The sequence below is a fragment of the Dryobates pubescens genome, chromosome 8 (genome assembly GCF_014839835.1).
Source record: "Dryobates pubescens isolate bDryPub1 chromosome 8, bDryPub1.pri, whole genome shotgun sequence".
Taxonomy (NCBI): domain Eukaryota; kingdom Metazoa; phylum Chordata; class Aves; order Piciformes; family Picidae; genus Dryobates; species Dryobates pubescens.
Genome location: NC_071619.1, coordinates 34,868,063 through 34,874,159, shown reverse-complemented (window position 1 = coordinate 34,874,159; position 6,097 = coordinate 34,868,063).

Sequence of the window (6,097 nt, the reverse complement as noted above, 5' to 3'; positions counted from 1 at the left end):
TGTATATTTTTATTGTTTTCTTTGCTGTGTCAGAATCTTTTGAAACCTCTTTCTTCCTAGAAGTTGTCTCACCTTCCTAAAGGAGGAAAGTGATTAGTCTTTCACTGGTTTCCAGTATGCTGCTTTGTCAGGTTGTTGATAGAAGTAAGTAGCATGATTATTCTTTTTCTAAGTGTAAACTGATGAAGGCCTTCTCCTTCTGACTGTAGTAGAAAAACAGAGGAGCAGCAGAACTGAAGAGAAGTTGCCAATGGCTTCTGTCAGCACCATGGTATTTAATGACTTAGGGTATTGTAGCACAGGAACACTTACGATCACAAAACCTGATGCTTGCTGACTCCTATGGGGTACTCTGCTTGGCTGGCTATCAAAGTGGTTGTATCTGAGATTTGACCTGGGTACACTTGCAGCACTTGTATGTTAATCCTTCTCTTCTGTTTGGAACTAGTATTTAAGAATTCCTGTTGGAAGTGAAAATTGCTGCTGTAGGAACTGCTAGAAATGTACACAAGTGACCTTAGTTGGAGCTTCTGGCAAGTCCTACATGGTCATTAATTATCTGGATTTTGCCTTTATATCTGAACAGCTCCTGAGAAATTCTGCTCTGCTGAGTCCCTCTCCAACTGCACGTCTTAAAAGTTCTTGTGACACTCTGCTTGCTTTCTAGCTCACTGTATCTTGGTCTTGGGCCTTACTCTATTTCACAGGTGCTGCACACAGTGAAGAGGTAGGTGAAGTTTTGATTCTCCCAAATCTGAACCAAAGTTGGGATTTTACCACAGGAAATGGGTTATGATGCAAAGGGAATAACTTTACAGAGATGTAAAATGACTATCAAAAGCTCTGCTCTAAAAACTTAAGATGCCTAGTCCTCAATTTACATGGGAAAAATAAACCAACCTTGGTTTCAATAAAAATACAGAAAGAAAAATCATAGTACCTTTCAAGCACTGTATGGGAGGTGTGCTTGTGTATTTAGTCTTCTACAATCTAGGCAAAGTCTAAACTAAAATAATGAAGGGTGAAAATGGTATTAAAGAATGATGGCAGTTTCAGCTTTGTCCTTCTGTGGATGGCGCTTTTGGTGTGGAAATGTGGAGCTGGTTTAACCACCTTGCTCACAGACACCCTGATCCAATGGTAGAGAACCAGAACGCCTTGAATTTGGGTGTTGTAAGATCTGTAGGGACAGATGTAATTTAGTGTGTGTTATGGTAAAAGCTTAGTGATATGATGCTTACTTCCCTAGTGGAGAATAATCTTCTCTGCTAGTAACTTGTAAGAATAGTTGATAGAATGGTTTGGGTTGGAAGGGACCTTGAATATCAACCCCTCTGCCATGGGCAGGGACACCTTCCACTAGACCAGGTTGCTCAAGGCCTCATCTTACCTGGCCCTGAACACCTCCAGGGAGGGGGTATGCACAGAATCTCTGGGCATCCTCTTCCTGTGTCTCACCACCCTTACTGGAAAGAATGTCTTCCTAATATTCACTCTTAATCTCTACCCTCCTCAAGCTTCAATCCATTCCTTCTCAACCTGTTGCAACAAGCCCTTGTAAAAAGTTCCTTCCCAGACTTCCCGTAGGCCCCTTTAAGGCTGCTCTTAGATATCCCTGGAGCCCTCTCCAGGCCAAACAGCCCTACATTGTCTCAGCCTGTCCTTCTAGGGCAGGTGGTCCAGCCCTCTGATCATCATGGCAGTCCTCTGCACCTATTCCAGCAGTTTGTTCTCCTTTTCACGGGGGCACCAGAACTGGATGCAGTACTCTAGGTGGGGTCTCACAGGGGCAGAAGGGAAGAATTGCCTCCCTTGTCCTGCTGCTCTCAGTTCTTTTGATACAGCCCAGGAGATGGTTTCCTTCTAGGCTGCAAGCACACTTTGCCAGCTCATGTTGAGTTTTTTGTCAGCTGCCACCCTTGAAGTCTTATCTCCTCCAGACTGCTCTTGAGCCACTCCTCACCCAGCCTGAATTTGTTCAAAGTCTGCTTTTTAAAACAAAACCCCCAAACAACAACAAAAAAAATACAAAGCTACCCTGGATTGTAGAAAATGCAACTCTAGAAAGAAGAAAAACCTTATCCAAGGGATCATCCCTATTGTTGCAAGAAGGTATGCATGCAACTTGATTAAAAAGCTCTTTTTTTTTTATGATCCACTTTCAATTCTAATAAAGGTTTATGATAAAAAGATGCAACTCTTCCTGCAAATCCTGTGCCTGGTTGCCATCCTGGTGTAGATCCTGATGTTTTTTACTAGCTTACTTCTCAACAGGAAAATAAAAAAGCCAGGTTGGATATGCTGCTAGGCTAATTGAGCCTGAGGGCAGCTGGCCTGATTTAGCATATCAGCTGTAAGCCTGGGCAAATAAAGAAATCTCTTAGTAAAGAAGACAAACAGAAAGGCAGAGAACACAAACATGGTTTAGAGTGGGAGTAAAATTCTTTGTGGAGCCAAACTGAAAATTTTCTGGCAAAAATTAAACGGAAAATCAAGAAAAGGCTTATGTTGAGTCAGTCCAAAATTTAGAGTCAGACACTGTAAATGTAGTTTTTGAAGAGAGGAAGCTTGTGTGTCCTCTTTTTGTTCCTTAAAATGCATTATTATTATTTTTTTCAGGCCAGAAAGCCTGTGTTAGGCAATTTTTTTTGAAGTACTGAAGTTAGATTTTACAGTGTTTATGCAATTCACACACTACTTTTTCTCTGTAACTGGTTTTTGAATTAACCATTTCTGTGCAAATGGGTTTGAGTCCTGCTAAATAAATGGCTTTGACAAACAATGACTTGGATAAACACCCATTTATAATCAAGGACATTTGCTTTTCTGCTAAGGAAAAATACAAGTTTACAAAATGGATGTTTGTAGGTTTAAGTCAGCAGGGTTGTGTATCTTCTAAAGCCTTTAGTTCCAGAGCAGTTTGAAACACTGTCCTGCATTCTTACTGCCCTGTAGTCTGTATGACCCCAGGAGTAACACAGCCTGCTTCCCTTTAGCAGTTGTGCAGAATGTGTTCTTAGATGAGCTGCCATCAAATACAAAACACATCAGCTTCTTCAAGGGGAATACGTATTTATCTCAAGAAAGCCCAAGTTTGAGCCACCTTTTTGCCTGCTCAAGTGGTTTTTGACCTAGTGCATCTACTTTAAACTTCTAAAATGAGCCATGTCACAAATGAACCTCTCTTGGCTTTGGAGCCTTCTTGCAGAAGTGAAGACATTTATACGATGGCTTCAGTTCCAAGTTGTATCTGGCAGATTTGGTGAGTGCCCCCTCTGTCTTTTACCTGCTTCAGAATGATGGGTTCACTGTTGGATCAATAATTAACTCTTTGTTTGCCCATGAAAGTCCTTTCACCCGGCACTAAACAAAAATATGCTTGTTTGGACCATTGTGCATCGATTTGTGTATTTGAAGGAGAGAGAGATCTACATTAGTGCATTAGTAGCAATTAAAACTGTTTGACAACATTTTCTTCTCTGTACTTGTAGTGATAGGATGAGAGGGAATGGCTTTAGACTGCATAGTAGGAAGAAATTCTTTACAGTGCGGATGGTGAGACAAAGGAACATGTTGCCCGGGGGTGTCATGGATGCCCCCTCTGCAGAGATGTTCAAGGTCAGGTTGCATTGGGCCTCAAGCAGCCTGGTCTAGAGGTAGGTGTCCCTGCCAATGCCAGCCAGCGAGGTTTGGAACTAGCTGATCTTTAAGGTTCCTTCCAACCCCAGCTATTCCACAAATGTATACTAGCTCCCTTCCAGTCACTATGATACTAATATCTTAACTGATGGAAGCCATCAGGATATGAGTGCCTGCAATAGCATTTAGGAAAGCATTTATGAAGTAGCACCAAGTTTATGGTGGGTCCTAATCTATAGTTTGCAGGAAGCTGCAAATCACCACTTCACAGTTCTGAAGAGTTACCTTTTTTAGTTGCTCAGACTGAGTCTAGGAATTTCTGGGTGAAAAAGTAGCAATCCCAGTTAGTTTTAAAGGTCAGCCTTAGTTTAGAACTGAGAGGATACTCTTAGCATATTTTCACATGTGAGGTAGCAAGAGTTACTGAATGTCAGAACAGGCTCTAATCTCCAGTTAGAAGATGCAGAGTGGTTTTTAGTGTTAAACTCACTGCTTATACTCCTATTCCCATGCTTTCTTTTCCTTTGGAATTTCATTGTCAGTACATCCCAAAGATACTGCTTGGTTTTGGGAATAACACTTGTTATTGTGCTGCAGAGATTGCATGGACTAGACCTGTGCTTTCCATACATAGCTTTTGCCTACAGCTCTTCTGCTGTTGCTGGTGATCGAATGTAAATGACTTTTGAACATGTGCATAAGCAATGAGAATAAAATATTACATGTGCAGTATTGTGAAATAGAAAAACCTAAAAGTATAGCTCCACATAGAATCATTTGGGTGGGAAGAGACCTTAAAGGGACCATGGGCAGGGACACCTTCCCCTAGACCAGGTTGCTCAAGGCCCTGTCCACCCTGGCCTGGAACACTTTCAGGGAGAGGGCATCCACAGCTTCTATGAGCAACTTGTTTCAGTGTCTCACTGTATTCACTGTAAACAATTTCTTCCTAATATCCAGTCTAAATCTACCCTCTTCCAGCTTAAAGCTGTCCCTCCTGGTCTGATCACTACAAGCCTTTGTAAAAAGTCCCTCCCCAGCTTTCTTGTAGGCTGCTGTAGACTGGAAGGCTGCTATAAGGTCTCCCTGGAGCCTTTGCCAGGCTGAACAGGCAGCTCTCATGGCCTGTCCCCATAGGGGAGGTGCTCCAACCCTCTGATTATCTTCATGGCCCTCCTCTGGACTCACTCCAGCAGTTTGATGTCCTTCTTATGTTGTATGCACTGGAACTGGATGCAGTAATATATGAATAGACAATAGAGCTGCATTGTCTTGGAAGACTTCAGCCTGAAGAATGTATTCTGTAGTCACTTGTCATGTGAATTGGCAGGCAAACAATGCTAACTTAAAAAAAAAAAAATTTGGTATGTGTTAGCCTTTTTCCATGTCAGACAGAAGATGTAATTGGAGGTATTAAAAAGTAATGGTCAGGTGAAAAGAAACAAGAGTATGGATTACTAATAATGATTTTTGAAACACTGTGAAACTTCCCAGATCCTAGAGAAGACCATGTCTTGCAATATCTTAATAAAGAAGAGAAATCATGCTGACCTAGATGATTTCAGATGGTTCAAGTGGTGTGGGCAGAGAAGGTAAGGGAGAAGTTAATATTGGGCTTTTTGTTCTTAAAGATTAAAGAAGATTAATAGGTTCTAATCAGTGTACCTCAATAGAAAGCAGATTTCATCTGATTTAATAGTCTTCTCTAAAACTGCAAGTGTTATCAGCCATCCTTGTAAAACTCATTTCACTGATGTACTGCATTTTTAATTCCTCTTACCATTTGATCAGCTAAGAAATTTGAAAACTAACCCCCCAAAATTAATCAAAATGGATAGAAGTAGCTAATTCATCTCAGCTTTGATGATTCCCAGCTCACTACCACAAAGCATGAGGTCTTAGCCACATAGTCTGAGTATTGATTCTTAGCTTGCAGTATTTTAGCTTTTAATACAGGGAGTAATTAAGTATTAGAAACCTAGAATGGAAAATTCAAACACCTAACTCATTAATCAGAATTGCAGGGAGGCTTGGAGTCACCATCCCTGAAGGTGTTCAAGAAATGTGTGGATGTGGCACTTTGGGACACGGTTTCATGGCCATGGGTTGGAGGTTGGACTTGATGATCTCACGGATCACTTCCAACTGAAACAGTTCTATGATTCTGTGGCTCATTTAAAGTGTGTTTTAGTTCAGTGTTTTAAAGCCCAATGGGTGGAGACTATCAGATCAGAAACTGGTTCATGTTTGAGTACAAAGATGCCTGGTATTTTCTGTGTGCTTCTGCACAGATGTTGAAGAACTGGAAATGAGACAAGCCAACTTAAAAGCAAAGATAGTTTTGGTATAACAGAACATGCCAGGCACTTCATCAGTTGCTTCCTGTCAGTTCTGCGTCACAGGAAGGAATTGTCCATCTAGCCAGAGATTTTTTCACAAAATCTGAATTGTAGGCATT